The following is a 20,327-nucleotide window of genomic DNA, read 5'->3' as shown; positions in this document are numbered from 1 at the left end:
AATGAGGGCCATTGAGTTTCATCTTAGCACCTGCTGTGTTACAGAAAAAAAAATGTTGCAAAATGACATATCTGTAAGAAAATTTTTATTTTAGAAATTGGCTTTGATTTCTGTGAAACACCTAAAGGGTTAATACATTTCCCAAATGTCATTTTGATAACCTTGAGGGGTGCAGTTTTTTTTAATGGGGCAATTTATAGGGGTTTCTAACATACAGGACCCTTAAATCTATTTCAGAATATAATAAATAAAATTTTGAAAATTGCTGCCCCATAATGTCCTAAAAGACATTTTAGTAGACATATTTTTAATGTGAATTAATAACTTATTTATGTGTCTTACAAGTAGAAAATCGGGAATTCAGAAAAAAATGCTAACTTTTCCAATATTGTTGTTTTTCACACAAAAATGCAAAATGTATTGACAAAAATTTTCCACTAACATTAAGTACGGTACAATATGTCACGAAAAAAATAACCTCAGAATCACTTTTATAAGTTAAAGCATCCTGAAGATATCACAACATAATGTGGGACAGGTCAGATTTTAAAAATGAGCCTTTGTCCTAAAGGCCAAAATTGGCCTGGCTCTAAAGGAGTTAAGTAAATCTTTCTAGAAAGATGGTGGATCCTTTTTGCTGCAACTGGTTTGGTGCTGGCCAGGCTTTAGTTTGAGATCTAAGGGATCCCCTAGATTACCCTCTTGGAAGAAGGGTTGAGGTTGGATTTGTCACAGGACAATCCCTAGATGGCAGTCCCCTGAAGGCCCAAACGTTTTTCAACAGTGATGACAGGACAGGAACAGAAGAGGAGTGAAACAGGAATATGGACATCAGGAATATGCAGGGAGCTGTAACTAAAAACAGAAAGACCATAAGTACAGACAGTAACTAAGGTCATGGCACAGAAACAAGATGACTTAAAGGAATACTTCGCCTCTAGGCATCTTATCCCCTATCCAAAGGACACCTCTGATCTTGCTGCTGCAACTGGCATTCATTCAGAGTGTTAGGTGCTGCACTGGAGGCTTGGGACATAACGGCCACGCCACTCTTGTGAGGGCATGGCCACGCCCCCTCAGTGCAAGTCTATAGGAGGATGTGTGATTGCCATCATGCCCCCTCCCAAAGACTTGCATTGAGGGGGCGGGACCATGACATCACGAGCAGGGCATGACCGTGACGTCACAAGCCTCCTCCCCGCATTGCCAGTCATCCGGTATCGCTGAAGACCCCTGCGATCATACATCTTATCCCTATCCCCTAGGTCACAAAAATAATGGGTCAGGTAAAACCTGTATGAAGACCTGCAATTGGGAACTGTATATTGACACATAGGCAGGGAGTGAGACTTCTGTCTGTGTTTAAATAGCAAGTCTTGATGATGTCATAATTCGAATCAGCCTAGAAAATAGTTTTATGGTGCATAGGCACACAGCAGGACACATTAATAATTGATTTGCTGGAGCATGGTGTTGCAAGAAATAAAGACAGAACAACACATGTGTACTACAGAACCAAATGCAATTGCTGACTTGAACAGGACTCTGGGGTCAAATGACACCCTGACCGCAATATTAGCGTCACCTGCTTGGTTGCCTGCCAACATAATACAACTGTCAAGAGGGTACAGGAGAACAGTGCCAAACCTGGGAGCAATGAGTGACAGCACAAACAGTGCTGCATGTGATATTTATATTGCAAATAGCCCTAGTTCTAAAGAAATAAAGGGGAACTTTTGAAGTGTAATGTAGCAGAAATAAATAACAGATGCCATCATTATATGTTTTTCTTTCTTATTTCAGTGCATGCTCTCCATTTTAGCTGTTCATTTTCTGTTTATAGTTTTTTTAGCCTTCAGCATAAGCATTAAAACTGAAGTGCTTAATTTATTGTTAGCACTTGACAAGCACATTATGTTAATTCATTATTGTTTACTTTAGCATATATAAAAGAGTAATTACTTTAAAGTTTAAAGAAGTACCTAAAAGCAACTTGAGTATCTGCTTTTCAATTGTATTACAGCAACAGAATCACTTTAGCTTGTCCTTATACAACCTACCAAGTGAGTCGTAAGGATACAGAAAAACTTAAATTTATATTTTCTACAGTTAAATGGTCACAGATGCAATACAAGTTGCTAATGAAACATAACAGCTGAAAGATTATGTATTCAATTATTTGTCTCTGCAAAAATTCAATGTGTTAACTAAAAAACTTTCAAATTTTTTAAAATTAATATTTAAATAGAACTCTTTAATCTCTAAACTATGCATCCAACAAAATCTCATATAGAAACTGTAGATCAACAATGGATAATATCAGTCTTAAAATTTCGGAACATTTATTAAGAGAATTGCAGAAAATGATCCTGCTTCTTCGGAATGCCAGTCCCTATAGACATCTAGAATAATTCTAAATGCCATATATTAATTAAAGTAGCATTAAATCTTATTTAAAATGAAAGCATTATACTTGAAAGGTGAATAACACTCTTAAAATAGAGAGTCAGCATAGCAGTCAGTACATGCAAACTCACCCTTTAAAAGCCTTTTCAATTTAATTTAAGTCAGAAACAGTTATTTTGATATACTATAATTTCCCTCAAAATATAATTTCAAAGATACCAAAAAAAAGGTTCTTGTTGCCCTTGGTTTTATTTTAGAAAGGAAAGCACAAACTTTTTCATATGTAATCTTTTTACAAAAAAATCCACTGGGCAACCATAAATGTAATCTATTAGGATTTCTTTGGATCCACTTGAAATGCATCCATCCTGATAGATTCTTCATGACTCCCATAGGACCCATAGCCATGGTGGTAGTGTGAAACAAAAAAAGAACATTGGTGTGCACATAAGTTTACAGTTTATGTGTAGGGTCCCATGTAATATATATGCTGGGTATTCCACACTGCAAGAAATCCAATGGTCAATGGGAAATATGCAGCATATTTTGCTAAACACGCTGCAGCCCTGCAGACACTCAAGGCTTCTCCACCGCAGCCCTGTCTGCACAGTTTTGCCAAATGACAGCATTCTAGGACTATTGCCTTTTTTTTATTTATTTATTTAGCAAAAATGCCATTGATTCAGCATCCTCCGAGGAAAGTCTCAGCATCATTACTTTCCTCCACCACTGTAGAATTTCCAGTACAGCATAGCTTGTAGCAAGGTTGAGCTATACCCCGAACATAGCTTATGCTGAGGAGATATACATTGTATATATCCTGCCAGCATGACTTTACAGTAAAAACAATGATCTATATAGATAGCTGGGTTACTATAAGCTATTGCTGGGCTGAGCCTATGCACCAGCCCGGCAAGGAAAAAGTTAATGAGCTGCTGATAAACGCTGGTTTATTCTTTGTGGGGTATACTGTATATCCAGCCATCTATAGCTTTATACTATACGGCAGGCAGAGGTCAGTAGTGATGCTATACTCTGTGGGTCGGATGCAGAGCAAAAAAAAACTGAAATACTGTCACAGGGTACAAAATTGGCTGTTTCCACACATCAGCAAATATGGCAGAAAAACAAAGTGGAAACCTAGCCTAAGACTCTGGGATGACTTCCCCTTCACACCCACGATATGCATCTTTTCCACACATGGTCTGAACCATAGTCAATTGCAATAAACATGCTAAATGCATTTGCGCATTATACATTGTCATAGATTTTAAAAGGAAAGAAAAGTTCAAGTACATTCAGTGAGTAAACCCACCTCAGGAGACATTAACAGATAATGCCAGAAGTACACTGTATTTCACAGTGGAGTGATAACACCGGACAATTTCTTTAAGGGATTTTAATAAAGATGTTAAAAGCGCAAACTTAATTCTCTGGTGTAAAAGCAGTGAGCCCAGAGTAGCCTGTCGGTTATCACAGACAATACCCCAATGAGTTAAGAAAGAAATCTTGTCTTCTACAAATGCATGAATGTTAATACCTGAACTGCCTTAGTAATGATCTAAATAAAGCTCTCTTTTCCCAGATGGATGAGGGTTAAGTGGTAACCATACAAGAAGATAACACTTCTCTGAAATTAAGCTATTATTTAGAAAGTTCAGAAACTCCATGAGGACCCTTGTTTTGACATTGAGCTAACTGTACTGTGCTGAAGCTTGCAAACAGAAAACAGATTTGTTAATATTATGTTCAACCAAACTTCTCTTTAATAATATTTAAAAAAAACTAACGTATTTGTGCAATTTGGTTCGAGCATTTGGATTTGTACACTAGTTATATATTGTTATGGTCTGCGCTCTGACCGCCTGTGTGTCATCTACTGCTGCCATCGGGTCTGGGGTTCACATCGCGGGACGTGCCCGCATGCCCGCCCATCACTCAACCCGATCCTCTGCCACCTCCTCTCCTGCCTCTCACCTCCGGCGCACATGTCCCTGTCTCCTAAGGCATGTGCGCTGGAGCTTTAAGATTTAAAGGGCCAGTTCGCCCTTAATTATGTGTTCACCTGTGTCTCCTCTATAAGTTCCTGTTCCTCCCCCACATCCCTGCCGGATCTTTGTTGCCTTATGCCATTGAGAATTGAAAAGGAGGGGGGGGCTCTACCAATATGGGGTGCTACTGACAGTAAACAACAGTATATAAAACAACAAGAGGCCAGAATGACTGTAACCAGTGCACACCCAACAATAAATGTATAGAAATAAATCCTTTATTAACAAAATATAGAAATCAATATCCAAACTAGAGACATTTAAAATCAATTGAAAATTGCTCACAAGGAGCATGACACAACATGGGAAAGGGGCCATGACCCCCCTTTCACCACATCCGTCCCCCTATGTATCAAAATAGAAATACAATATGCAGTGTGTAATACACTGCACCCCTGTCTATGTTGCCTGTAACACTTAAGTATACAATAGAAGTGCTGCAATCACATCAGTATATTCCTAAGATGTAAACAGCTAGAAGGTATAAAAAATAAACAAACAGGCAAACCACGACCAGACAGAGGAGCAGAGGTGCAATGATGCAAAAAGAAGGGGGACGGAGTACAAGATCCCCACGCGTTCCGTCACTGCGTGACTTCCTCAGGGGTGTTGTGTCCTTGTGTCTCCATTGTACATTTATATTCATATTCTCATTACCTGGATGCTGGACAGGTGAACACGCCATCCGCCATTGCAAGCTGCGCCGCGACCATATAGAACTTCCGCCCCACTCTATGCCCCACTTCCTGTGCTTCTATCGTATGTGGCGCCGCGCATAGCATATACAAAAACGCTACTTCCGCTCACGTGACCTAAAGTGGTCACGGGTCGGATCATGTGATCACATATTTTCGCGCAGGCGCATACACCATTCTGAATCCACAGGCGCACCCCATATTGGTAGAGCCCCCACTTCTTTTCAATTCAAAGTTGTGTTGTTTCAGGGACATTGTTGTCCTTTGTATTTCTCGTGGTTGTGCTCCCAAATTTTCGATACATTTTTATAATAATCTCGTTGTATTTTCATTATATTTTGTCATACTTCCAATCTGTAGTGTGAGTTAGTGTGAACATCACTGTGATTATGGATGCTAGAGAGGCTGTTTGGAGTAGCCAGGTGGAGACAGTTTTTAGTACTAACTTCAATGGTACACTTGACAAGGATTTCTCGCAACTTAGTCGAGAGATTATTGATACTCAGAAACAAAGTACACATTTGTGGTGGAATATTAAAAGCTTAGAAGAGTATGCTAAATTGGGAATTCACCCAAGAGGGTTAAGGGTACAAATATTCCCGGCATGGGAAGTCACACCAGAATTTAAAACCACATGGGAAGCAGGATTGGCGAAATGTATGGGCATTATTTTGGATATCCTCATCTCACATGATAAAGAACTACTTAGAAACACGAAGGATAGGTTGAGTGAATTGGAAACGCAGTTATTGACATTTGATAAGGAGAGGTTGGTTGTACCCTTCCAGGAGCGACTGAAGGGACTGATGGACAAATATGAGAGGGAGATCATGGATGGAAAGAAGAGCAAATTCAATAGGTACAGAGGTGACTATGAAAGACATGACGTTTATAGGTGGCAACACAAGGGGAATCGGAGATATTGGAAGAGGAACAGTCCGGCCAATACTAACAACCATGAGCAGGGTGAATTAAATAGGGAGGTCACTAGTAGTTATTTTTTATCTACAGAAGCAAGCGACACAGACGGAGGACCAGGCGGGGAAAGCGAAAATCCAAAAAAACGGGCCCCCAGACATCGGGCACCGGCTCCCACATACAGGAAGAAATACAAATGAATGGAGATCTGGATGGTGGGGGGAGGGGGGCCAAATAATTCAACTTCAGAGCAGCAAGATCAACTACAAATTGTTAATCTTTCTTCATATACTCTAATGGATGTTGAGAAGTCAGTACTCAGTCGTGGATTAACATTTTCACCCATGAATACATTGAATAAATTTGAATTGACTAAAGACACTTATTTATTCTGCAGGAAGCTGATTCTGAAGCTGTTACATGAACAACCTTCTATGATGGCGGAGTTTGAACACGACGAACAAAAGGTGATACGGGATCTGATAGATGGATGAGAATGAATTAGGTAGGTCACCCGGAACCCGTTGTCCTTGTAGGATACCATCTAAAACGGCCCCCCCTCTGTCCCTGTTCCCGACCGTACAGGTCTTTTTTCGCACCGTAGTGGATGCAATACACAAATTACCGTCTACCTCCATTTCAGGTAGGAACCTGACCTGATTGAGAAACAACAAAGAATTTCTATAAAATAGGCCGATAAAGGTGGGAATGTCGTTTTGTGGCCATTTGAACTGTATATATGCGAAGCCAGGAGACAGCTTAATGATCAGAGGTATTACCAAAAACTACCTTCCAATCCCACAGAATATTTTCAGCGGAGATTCCTGCAGATATTGGACTCAGCCCTGGAATTTGGGATCATTTTGAAAAAAGAACAGGATTATTTACAGGTAAAAGATCCTTGCACAGCCACTTTCTACATGCTACCCAAAGTTCATAAGAATAAGATTAATCCACCTGGGCGGCCTATCATTTCAGGGATTGGGAGCATGTGTGAAAGGCGAGTACATTTATTGACTTTCCCTTACAACCCCTGGTGACGAATATACCATCATATATACGAGATTCTATGCATCTTATGCAGCAAATTCAGGACATGACTCTACCGGAGGGCACTCTACATATCACTTGCGACGTCGAGTCTCTATACTCAAACATCGGACATGAGGATGGCATACATGCTGTGACATACTTCCTGGAACAACAGGTAGATCAGGATTTTGATTTTTTTGTCATTAAACTATTGGATTTTGTTTTGGGTCATAATTTCTTCCTTTTTGATGGACAGTATTATTTGCAGACATCAGGCACGGCGATGGGTGCACGTTGTGCCCCCTGATACGCCAACCTCTTTTTGGGGTGGTGGGAGGGGGCACACGTGTACTCATCACCGCTTTTCAAACATGTTTCAAAATGGTTCAGATTTATAGATGATATCTTGTTCTTTTGGCATGGATCAGAGGATGAATGTATTGAGTTTATTTCATCTCTCAATTGCAATAATCTGAATATCAAATTGACCTATAACATCTCTGTGTCTACAGTGGACTTCCTGGATTTACAACTAACATTGACAAATGGTCATCTGAGGACCAATGTGTTCCGAAAATCAACCGCCACGAATAGCCTGTTGCATTACTCTTCTTTTCACCCAAAACATACCTTAGGGATCGGGGGTATCCCAAAAGAATTGTATCGCGGGCCTATCAGAGAGCAAATAATGTGGAGAGACAAGTGCTACTTAGAGGTGCTCAGAGAGAACCAGGTGAAGATGTCTTGAGATTTATTGCAACATACAATAACCAATGGAGGGACATTGAGAGGATCCTGAACGCTAATTGGCACATTTTACTCTCTGATGACCAAGTGAAACCAAAAATACCACAAAAGCCATCCTTGGTGTCGCGGAGAGCCCCGAACCTGGGAGATATGCTTACTAGGAGCCATTTTCAAAGATCTATTCAACGTATTGGTAGGGGCTCGAAACATCAAGGATCATATCCCTGCGGTGACTGTACAGTTTGCCAGTTTATGACACCTAAAACTCTTTTCATCAATCCTAAGAATGGAAAACAATATCGACTAAAAGGATATGTCAACTGTAAGACCACTAATGTAGTATACGTCATCATCTGCCCATGCGGGATGATATATGTCGGACAAACCAGCCAACAATTACGAAAGAGGATACAGAAACATATCTCAACTATCACTCTAGCCAAGAGAGATAAGGAAAGAAACAAATTGCTTACCTCAGTTGCGAATCATTTCCTACAACATCACAGAGGACAGCCAAAAGGTATGCAGGTGGTCGGACTGGAAAGGATTACAGTTGACTTGATAGGAGGACCCGTCAATAACAGAATTTTACAAAAAGAGTCAAAATGGATATATGAACTTGAAGCAGTAACTCCATCAGGACTCAATGAAGAATTATTGTTTACGGGCTTTTTAGGTGAGTAAATGAGTTGACATCTGCTAAAAAGGAATCCCTCCCCCTTGTGGCTGTATGACATTAGAACTATATGAAATCCCCCCCTTTCCCCTTTTTCGTCCCCTCCTTTTTTTTACCTTCTGTCACTCAAGGGATCTTGTTTGGCATCTAAAATTAGTATGCCACAAGATCTCTTAATGTTTCTTCTTCACACAGAGACCCTGAGATGATACTGAGGAACAGATACTCCATCGTCAGCCTGCAACATCACTTTAGAGGTATGTCATTGAGTGTCTAGTTTGATATGGGTAGTAGGTATGAATGGGGGGTGTATGAGTGTATGGTCACTGTGTGGTTGACACGTGTGAGTGCATTTGGCCACGGTTGGATAGGACCATTACCATCACTACACCAATTAGTAACACACATATACACCAATATTTTTCACACATTTGCGTTTGCTTATTTACACCTATTCACAATTATTCAGCATACATATATTAGATTGGCATATTGTGCACATAATAGTACATGGCACATTAACATTTACTTTTCACTTAACAGTAGTTTTTGATCCACATATGATCACACTCACTCATATACACTATCATCACAACATTCCTGTACACATACACTACACTTATTACACAGGTATCTAGTTCACACATTAGTAGCTTCACATTTCAACAACCCATTATTAGCATGGGTGATAGTATTGTTGCAGGTGGCAGCAGTTATAGTATGGCAGTATCCTGACACCAAATATTGACTAAGGGTACTCTATATTTATACAATCGTTTTGTATCCTTTAGCATCTGTGTTATCCCCATTGGGATTGAGTATGATTGTCTTGAGATTAGATGAGGACTACCAACTGAAAGAAGTGGAGGATATCGGGAGCACTTGGATACAATACAGGGGGACATCCCTTAGACAAGAAGAATAGTCTTTAGAATATGTGTCCAAAAAAAAGGAGAAGAAAAAGCTTGGGGGATGTCACAAGTGGAAACATGTGATGAACAGGAAGTGTGGCTTATACCATTGTAGGTGGACCACTAATTATCCATGATCTGTATAGGATGACTATTTTCATTATCTCACCATTTTGATATATCCTCTGGACTCTTCCTTTGGGAAGTAGAGGATTGGACTTGTCAAGTGGAGACAAAACTACGTATAGCGGAGAGGTGGACCTGGCCCCAAGAAAAGGCACCACTGGAGCTCTGTATATTGTATGTGTTCATGAACACTTACTAGCTACATGATTGGATCAGTTTATGATTGGATATATTAATTATAATGGATTATCGAGGTATGATTGTTCATTTGTTACTGTTACATATATATCCTTTTGTTGCATGTCTATTGTCTGGATGCTGGATGTGGTGCGCGCATCTTGCCATATAAGTGCTTGGTGGGATTTCTATATTATGGTAATTAAGGGGCTATGGGGCAACTACATAGCTTTTCTGTGGAGTGATAGTTATGCTCCGTATGAATGGATCTCCGATGACTTGTGGATATACATAGTATCATATATGAGGTTTGGCTATATGTTATAACATGATAGGGGATGGGACATAGCCCATTTGGACAATAAGATCTATGATGTTATCCATTATCGGCTATGAATTATTTACTATTATTGGTGTGAACTTTTGTTAACCGGGTGCATATATGTGCGGATACGCACATACATGCTATATATTATACACTCACCAAATGTATATATACATCTTTAATTAAAAAAACATTTTTTTTAATTTTTAATTATTTTTTATTTATTTTTTATTGATATATGTATTTTTATATTTTATTTCTTTTGAGCTTTCACTTACTTACCACATATATTTATTTATTTATTTAGTGTATATATGTGCACGCATTTGTACTTGTATGTATGTATGGACATATATCCTTTTATTCACATATTTATCACATTCAATTATAGGTATATACACATACTTATATTTTTTGTATAGCTTTATACAACCTCATATAGGGAACATATAATTATCAAATATACATATTTTTAACACTATTTATTATTTATATTTCATTATGATGTATTTATAAAGTTTTGTACCACTATTATAGTAATGGGACTAATTAAGTATTATATAGCTGGGCCTAAATATAGGTAACAATAGCCATTAAGGTAACATACAATCGTCCACAGCATATACTTTCCCAAGCACCTTTTGCGCATGCGCCGATCTGTCATTCAGTACCTCTTTTTTCCGTACCACCTTATAAAAAATTTACTTATGCGCATGCGCCTGTGGATTCAGAATGGTGTATGCGCCTGCGCGAAAATATGTGATCACATGATCCGACCCGTGACCACTTTAGGCCACGTGAGCGGAAGTAGCGTTTTTGTATATGCTATGCGCGGCGCCACATACGATAGAAGCACAGGAAGTGGGGCATAGAGTGGGGCGGAAGTTCTATATGGTCGCGGCGCAGCGTGCAATGGCGGATGGCGTGTTCACCTGTCCGGCATCCAGGTAATGAGAATATGAATATAAATGTACAATGGAGACACAAGGACACAACACCCCTGAGGAAGTCACGCAGTGACGGAACGCGTGGGGCTCTTGTACTCCGTCCCCCTTCTTTTTGCATCATTGCACCTCTGCTCCTCTGTCTGGTCCTGGTTTGCCTGTTTGTTTATTTTTTATACCTTCTAGCTGTTTACATCTTAGGAATAGTGATATTATTTACAGTCTATTATATATTCTATATACTGATGTGATTGCAGCACTTCTATTGTATACTTAAGTGTTACAGGCAACATAGACAGGGGTGCAGTGTATTACACACTGCATATTGTATTTCTATTTTGGTACATAGGGGGACGGATGTGGTGAAAGGGGGGTCATGCTCCTTGTGAGCAATTTTTTATTGATTTTAAATGTCTCTAGTTTGGATATTGATTTCTATATTTTGTTAATAAAGGATTTATTTCTATACATTTATTTTTGGGTGTGCACTGGTTACAGTTATTCTTGCCTCTTGTTGTTTTTTATGCCATTGAGAAAGCGTTATTGTGTTTTGTCTTACCTTGTTACTGACCTCCTCCTATGTTCCTGACCTTGCTCCTGTGCCGCCTGCCTACTGACCTCCTGCTTCGTTCCTGACTACACACCAGTGCCGCCTGCCCATACCTTCCGCTATCCTGACTACGTGTTGCTGTTCTCCTTCTGTACCTCAAATCTCTTCAGATGCCTGTGTGGTCGAGTCGTGCCAGGGGTAGTGACCTGGGTGCCGCCTTCATCCCGCTGAGGTACCCCTGCCTGAAATTGCGGATCTTCCCTCCGTTGTGGTACGTCAGTGGCAGCAGTTGGCCCTACAGGCACAGCAACTCTCTCAACTTTCAGCTATGATGTAACAGCTTTCAGCAGCACCTGCAACCAGTTCCGCTCCCTCCTCCAGCTCCTGCTGTGTCTTCAGGCTCCCATATGCATCTACCATTACCCTCTAAATATGACAGTGATTCCAAGTTATGCAGAGGCTTCATTACACAGTGCTCCATGCATTTGGAGCTCATGTCTTAACAGTTTCCGACGGAACGTGTAAGGTGGCCTTTGTTATTAGCCTACTGTCCAGAAAAGCCCTGGCCTGGGCTACACCCCTTTGGGATCATGGTGATCCGGTAGCTTCCAACTTGTCAGCTTTTCTGGCAGAATTTCGCTGTGTCTTTGAAGAACCCGTGCGTGCCTCTTCTGCTGAGACGGCTTTGCTGAACCTCTGTCAAGGGAATTCCTCTGTTGGTGACTACGCGGTCCAATTCCGCACACTAGCCTCAAAACTAGCCTGAAATGATGAGGCTTTGTGTGCCACATTCAAAAATCCTAGGGTACGTAGTAGAGGCGTCCCTAACTGTGAATACTACCTCTCCTCGCTTGATCATTTCTGTACAAGTCTTTGCTTCTGCCAAGTCTTCCTTCAGTGATACAGCATTTTTGGATTCTGGATCTGCAGGTGACTTTATTGATGCTACTTTGGTCCACAAATATCATCTTCCTGTTGCTCGGCTTGCCAAGCCTTTGTTCATCTCCTCTGTTAATGGCCAAAATTTGGACTGTAAGGTGCTATTCTGTACTGAGCCTCTCGTCATACAAATGGGAGTATTGCACAAAGAAAGTATATAATTCTATGTACTGCCTCACTGTACTCCTGAGCTTCTTCTTGGCCTTCTTTGGCTCTGACATCACTCTCCGCAACTAGATTGGAGAACTGGAGAAATTATTCGCTGGGGACAGTTCTGTCAAAATCTTTGTCTCAGTCCAGTCCAGCCTAAAGTTGTTTCTTGTCCTCTTCCTTTGCCTGGTCTGCCTTCATCTTACCACGATTTCCCTGACATATTTTGCAAAAAGCAGGCCAAGTCTCTGCCTCCACATCGTCCTTACGATTGCCCTATAGATGTATTGCCTGGAAACACTCCTCCTTGAGGAAGAATTTACCCGTTATCGGTTCCTGAGACCAAAGCCATGGCTGACTATATCCAGGAAAACCTCCAAAAGGGATTTATCCGTAAGTCCTCTTTTCCTGCCGGAGCAGGTTTCTTCTTTGTAGGGAAGAAGGATGGCACACTCCGTCCATGTATTGACTACAGGGGACTCAACAAAATTACGGTCAAAAACCGTTATCCACTTCCTCTTATTTCTGAACTTTTTGACTTTCTCCAAAGAGCCAAGGTCTTCACTAAATTGGACTTGCGAGGAGCATATAATCTCATTCGTATGTGCAAGGGAGATGAATGGAAAACGGCGTTCAATACTCGTGATGGACATTGTGAGTATCTCGTGATGCCCTTCGGTCTCTGCAATGCTCCTGCGGTTTTTCAGGAATTTGTCAATGACATTTTTCGAGATCTTCTCTACACCTGTGTTGTCGTTTACCTAGATGGCATCTTGATCTTCTCTACCAACTTAGAGAAGCATCAAACTCATGTTCGTCAGGTTCTCCAATGCCTGTCACGATTCGGCTGGCTGGAGGTGGATCCTCTGTGCCAGAGAGGGATTGGCGTGGACCGTGTTGGTGGACCGGTTCTAAGTTGCTACTGGTATTCACCAGAGCCCGCCGCAAAGTGGGATGGTCTTGCAGCGGCAGTAGCAACCAGGTCGTATCCACCAGCAACGGCTCAACCTCTCTGACTGCTGAAGATAGGCGCGGTACAAGGGAGTAGACAAGAGCAAGGTCGGACGTAGCAGAAGGTCAGGGCAGGCAGCAAGGATCGTAGTCAGGGGCAATGGCAGGAGGTCTGGAACACAGGCTAGGAACACACAAGGAAACGCTTTCACTGGCACAATGGCAACAAGATCCGGCGAGGGAGTGCAGGGGAAGTGAGGTATAAGTAGGGAGTGCACAGGCGCAGTGGCCCTTTAAATTGCAGAGATCCGGCACGCGCGCACCCTAAGGAGCGGGGCCGCGCGCGCCGGGACAAGACAGACGGGGAACGAGTCAGGTACGGGAGCCGGGATGCGCATCGCGAGCGGGCGCCTCCCGCATCGCGAATCGCTACCTGAGAGGGATATTGCAGCGCACCTGGTCAGCAGGTCTGACCGGGGCGCTGAAAATGCGAGGATGCTGCGAGCGCTCCGGGGAGGAGCGGGGACCCGGAGCGCTCGGCGTAACAATGCCTTTGGAAGAATCATCTTCATGCCAAACTGGAGAAATGTCTATTCGAGAAATCAAGTCTCCCGTTTCTCAGCTACATTGTTTCTCATCCAGGCCTGCAGAAGGATCCAGATAAATTGTTTGCGGTATTGGATTGGCCTCGTCCTTCTGGCCTACAGGCTATTCAACACTTTCTGGGATTCGCTAACTACTATCGTCAATTTATCCAACATTTCTCTTCTTTGGTTGCCCCGATTGTGGCTCACTAAAAAGGGCTCTAATACCAAGTCATGGCCTCATGAAGCTGAACAGGCCTTCACCCGTTTAAAGTCTGCATTTTCCTCTGTTCCCGTGCTTTCTAGACCTGATCCGAAGAAGCCCTTCACTTTGGAGGTTGATGCCTCTTCTGTTGGAGCTGGTGCCGTTCTGACCAAGGGCAAGACTGTAACTTGTGGTTTCTTTTCCAAGACTTTCTCCTTCTGAAAGGAACTACTCCATTGGAGATCGAGTACTCCTCGCCATTAAGCTTGCCTTGGAGGAATGGCAACATTTTTTGGAAGGGTCTTCTCATCCGGTCAGAATCTACACAAACCATAAGAATCTTATGTACTTGCAGTCTGCTCAGCGATTGAATCCTCGCCAGGCAAGGTGGTCTTTGTTCTTTTCTAGATTCAATTTCTACATTCATTTCCGTCCAGCTAACAAGCACATCAGAGCTGATGCTCTCTCCAGGTCACCTGACGTCATAGGTTTGGACTCCACGCCAAGTCATATTTAGAGATGAGCGAATCGAAGCTGACAAAACCGAATTCGTTATGAATTTCATGAAATATTCGATTCGCAACAAATGCGAATATCGCCACTATTCTATCGCGTGAATCGCTTAATTAAATTCCATTTCACAGGGTTCCCGGCTAAAGGAGACCTAAAATGGTGGATCCACATGTGAGTACATGGGGCAGGGGATTATGGGAGGGCGGGAAAGTACGGTGGGAAGGGAGGTAGGCGGGATGACCCTGAATCACATGCAGCCTATAAGCATTCATTGACCCCTGTGATGTCACAGCCCATATAATCGGCAGCCATCTTGCGGCTGTTCATTTCATCCATGCACTCAGAAAGAGAGGAAGGACTGCGTGTCTGTGTGTGAATTGCTTATACCACAGCGTGGCACTGGAACCTGCTAGTCACATCAGAATTGTGGACAGACAGAAGTGCAGTGCTTTGCTTGTTCTTCTCACTGAGAAGGATTTTACGCCATAAACCTCCTATTCACGTTATTGAGCATTTCATCAGAGGGGCAGATAGCTTTTCATTGCCTCATACATATCAACAAGCTGCCTGAACTTTATGAATCACCTTATCACCTTATTTTTCAGCACAATTCTGTGCTTTTTTTCCACCAGTAATCATCTGCTGCTTATAATTGTATGTAGATGGTATAAAAACCAGTTCACACCATTCTTAACACTCTGTGACAATTTAGGGTTTAATCGCAGTTTTTTTTTTTTTTTTGTGGTGCTGCACTGTTGTGTCCTGCTGCTGTGCAAAAATATGTTTTTTCAGTAGTGCATTTGTCTGCCCTCATACGTGCATACCACATACCTACATCAAAGCAGTCTACTATTTTGTATCTGTACCAAGTCTAGATGCAGGGAAAGTCCTGGCAAAAGTAATCACCGGCTGTTGTTTTAAAAAAAATACAGATTTTTTTTGCATATTGTTGCGCATTTTTCTGCCCTCATCAGTGCATACCGCATAGGTACATCTAATTAGTGTACTATTTTGTACCTGTTAATCTGTCAAGGGCCTACATACTGTGAAAGTCCAAGCAAAATTACTCTCCGTCTGGTGTTTAAAAAAAATACTGAGTTTTTAGGCTCATTGTAGCACATTTTTCTGCCCTCATAAGTGCATACCACATACCTACATCAGAGCAGTCTACTCTTTTGTATCTGTAAATCTGTAAAAAGTCTAGATACTGGGAAAGTCCAGGCAAAAGTAATCACCCGCTGGTGTTTTACGAAAATACGTTATACAAGTTGTAATGCCGACCGCTCACGGCTCACCATCTCCTCTGCCAGCTCCTGCATCTCCTCTGCAGCGAGTGGCTGCTCCCAGTTTCCGCCTGTCTCTTCCAGACAAGTTTGATGGGGACTCTAAGCTGTGCCGTGGATTCCTGTCCCAGTGTTCCATACACCAGGAGATGATGTCAGACCAATTTCCTACAGAACGGTCTAAATTGGCGTTCGTGGTCAGCCTCCTGTCTGGAAAGGGCTTGTCATGGGCCATACCGCTTTGGGACCGCAACGATCCTGCCACTGCTAAAATCCAGTCCTTCTTCTCAGAAGTACGTAGTGTCTTTGAGGAGCCAGCCCGAGCTTCCTCAGCCGAGACTGCTTTGCTAAATCTTGTCCAAGGGAGTTCTTCTGTGGGCGAAGTTCCGCACCCTCGCCTCTGAGCTATCCTGGAATAATGAGGCTCTCTGCACAACCTTCAAGAAAGGCTTATCCAGTCACATCAAAGATGTCCTGGCCGCACAAGAAATTCCTGCTAACCTGTCTGAACTCATCCATTTGGCCACCCGCATCGACATGCGTTTCACAGAAAAACTCCAGGAGCTTCGTCAGAAAAAGGATCTTGTTCGCACCAGGCGGTTTCCCTCCCAGGCTCCTCTCTTTCAACGTTCTTTGCAATCTGTTCCTGTGCCTCCTGCCGAGGAGGCTATGCAAGTGGATCGGTCTCGCCGTAGGAATGAAAACCTGTGCCTATACTGTGCAAGCACCAAACATTTCCTTAAAGACTGTCCTATTCGTCCTCCGCGTCTGAGAAACGCACCCACTCACCGTGTTAATGTTGGAGAGTCATTACTAGGTGTAAATTCTTCCTCTCCACTATTGACTTTACCTGTGCGGATTGCTATACCCGCTAATGCTACTTCCTTCTCCGCTGTGGCCTACTTGGACTCGGGTTCAGCAGGAAGTTTCATCGAAGCCTCCCTAGTCAAAAGATTCATCATTCCGGTTACCCGTCTTGTCAAACCTCTCTTCATTTCATCCGTCAATGGAGAGAGACTGGTCTGCACCGTGCGTTACCGCACTCAACCGCTACTCATAAGTGTTGGAGTTCACCATCATGAACATATTGAATTTTTTGTGCTACCCAACTGCACTTCTGAAATTCTTCTGGGCTTGCCCTGGCTCCAACGTCATTCGCCTAGCTTCGACTGGGTCACCGGGGACATTAAGAGTTGGGGATATTCTTGCCACAAGCGATGTCTCCACCCAGTTTCTTCCTGCCAGGTCTCCATGGCTACTCCATTGCCAGGTCTTCCTAAGGCCTATCTGGACTTTTCGGACGTCTTTTGTAAAAAGCAAGCAGAGGTCTTACCTCCACATAGACCCTATGACTGCCCTAACAACCTGCTCCCTGGTACCACACCGCCCCGTGGTAGGATTTACCCACTTTCTGCCCCGGAAACACAAGCTATGTCTGAGTACATACTAGAAAACCTCAAAAGAGGTTTTATCTGGAAATCTTTTTCTCCAGCTGGAGCTGGATTTTTCTTTGTCGCAAAAAAAGATGGATCTCTCCGCCCATGTCTTGATTACCGCGGTCTCAATAAAATTACCGTAAAAAATCGCTATCCTCTGCCTCTCATCTCCGAACTCTTCGACCGACTGCGAGGTGCTAAGATATGCACCAAACTTGATCTAAGGGGCGCATATAACCTCATCCGTATTCGAGCAGGTGATGAATGGAAGACCGCCTTCATTACCAGAGATGGTCACTTTGAATACCTAGTCATGCCCTTTGGTCTATGCAACGCCCCAGCAGTTTTTCAAGACTTTATTAATGAGATTTTTCAGGATATGCTGTACTCCTGTGTGGTAGTCTATCTTGACGACATCCTCATTTTTTCCTCCAACCTAGAGGAACATCGCCTTCATGTATGTCAAGTGCTCCAACGACTACAGCAAAATCAACTATACGCCAAACTTAAGAAGTGTCTATTCGAACACAGCAGTCTTCCCTTCTTGGGATACATTGTGTCCGGACAAGGTCTTCAAATGGACCCTTATAAACTTTCTGCGGTAATGGATTGGCCTCGTCCCACTGGCCTGCGAGCAATCCAAAGATTTCCCGGATTTGCAAATTATTATCGTCAATTCATTCCCCACTTCTCCACCATCGTTGCTCCTATTGTAGCACTGACTAAGAAAAATGCTAATCCGAAATCCTGGCCGCCACAGGCGGAGGAAGCTTTTAACCACTTCAAAGCCGCCTTCTCCTCTGCTCCAGTCTTCTCCAGACCAGGTCTTCAGAAGCCCTTCTTCCTCGAGGTTGACACATCCTCTGTTGGAGCCGGAGCTGTTCTCCTACAAAAATCCGCTAAAGGAAAAAATGTCACCTGCGGATTTTTCTCCAAATTCTTTTCTCCTCCAGACAAAAACTATTCCATCGGAGACCGTGAACTATTGGTGATTAAGTTGGCCCTTGAGGAGTGGAGACATCTTCTGGAAGGATCCCTTCACCCCATCACCATTTATACAGATCACAAAAATCTGTCTTATCTCCAATCCGCCCAGTGGCTAAATCCTCGCCAGGCTAGGTGGTCGTTGTTTTTTGCCCGTTTCAACTTTCAGATCCATTTTCGTCCCGCAGACAAGAATGTCAGAGCTGATGCTCTATGTCGTACCACCGATGCCTCTGAAGCTGAGACCCTTCCTCAGCACATAATTCCCCATGTGTGTCTGATTTCTTCTGCTCCTGCTTTTCTGGTACCTGTTCCTCCAGGAAAGACTTATGTTCCTCCCCGTCTTCGCCTCCGGATCCTCAAATGGGGCCATTCCTCCTTTCTGGCTGGTCACGCTGGAATAAAAAAGACTTTACAGTTGATTTCCAGACACTATTGGTGGTCCTGCTTGGAAAAGGATGTGACCGATTTCGTACGAGCCTGTACAGTATGTGCACGTGACAAGACCCCTCGTCAGAAACCTTCAGGTCTTCTTCTGCTGCCGGTGCCTGAACAGCCTTGGTCCCACATAGCCATGGACTTCATCACTGATCTTCCTGTATCCCATGGCAACACTGTCATCTGGGTGGTCGTTGACCGTTTTTCCAAAATGGCTCACTTTATTCCGCTTCCAGGCCTTCCTTCTGCGCCACAGTTGGCGGAGCAATTTTTTCTGCAGATTTTTCGTCTTCACGGGCTTCCCACGCATATCGTCTCGGATAGAGGCGTTCAATTTGTGTCTAAATTTTGGAGAGCTCTCTGTAATCAATTAAAGATCAAATTCAATTTCTCGTCCTCCTACCACCCGCAGTCCAATGGACAAGTGGAGAGAGTGAACCAGATCCTTGGTGACTACCTGCGACAGTTTGTCTCCTCCCGCCAAGATGATTGGGTCGACCTGTTACCCTGGGCTGAATTCTCGTACAATTTCAAAAACTCTGAGTCATCTGCCAAGTCTCCGTTCTTTGTGGTGTACAGCCGTCACCCGCTTCCCCCCCATCCCCACTTCATCTGGAGTTCCTGCCGTAGATGAATTGACCCTGGTCTTCTCCACTATCTGGAAAGAGACTCAAAAGTCGCTCTCACTGGCCTCTTTTCGCATGAATAAACATGCGGATAAGAAGAGAAGAACTCTTCCTGTCTTTGCCCCTGGTGACAAAGTGTGGCTCTCTGCCAAATATATTCAGTTTCGTGTCCCCAGCTACAAGCTGGGTCCTCGTTACCTCGGGCCATTTAGAGTCAAAAGTCAAATCAACCCTGTCTCCTGCAAACTCCATCTTCTCTTCATATTCCTAACTTCTTTCATGTATCCCTTCTCAAACCTCTCATTCTTAACCGTTTTTCCCCCAAGGTCACCGTTCCTGCTCCTGTCACTAAAAATGTTTTTCTTGTTGACTGGGAGAATTGTGGCACCGAAGAAAGGTCTTTGGACAATATCCTCGACAAAGAGCTCATCCATAGGTTCCTGGGCTCCAAAAAGAGGGGGAGACCAAAGGGGTACTGTAACGCCGAGCGCTCTGGGCCCCGCTTCCCCTCCGGAGCGCTCTCGGCGTTACTACCCTGCTTGCAGCGCTCCAGTCAGACTCGCTGACCGGGAGCGCTGCTCTGTGTCCCTCGGCGGGGATGCGATCCCCGTGGCGGGACGTGCCCGCCCGCGGGTCGCATCCCGTGTCACTCACCGGCCC

Source organism: Hyla sarda, chromosome 8, assembly GCF_029499605.1.
Source record: "Hyla sarda isolate aHylSar1 chromosome 8, aHylSar1.hap1, whole genome shotgun sequence".
In the NCBI taxonomy this organism is placed as follows: domain Eukaryota; kingdom Metazoa; phylum Chordata; class Amphibia; order Anura; family Hylidae; genus Hyla; species Hyla sarda.
Note: the sequence above shows the minus strand (reverse complement) of the source record.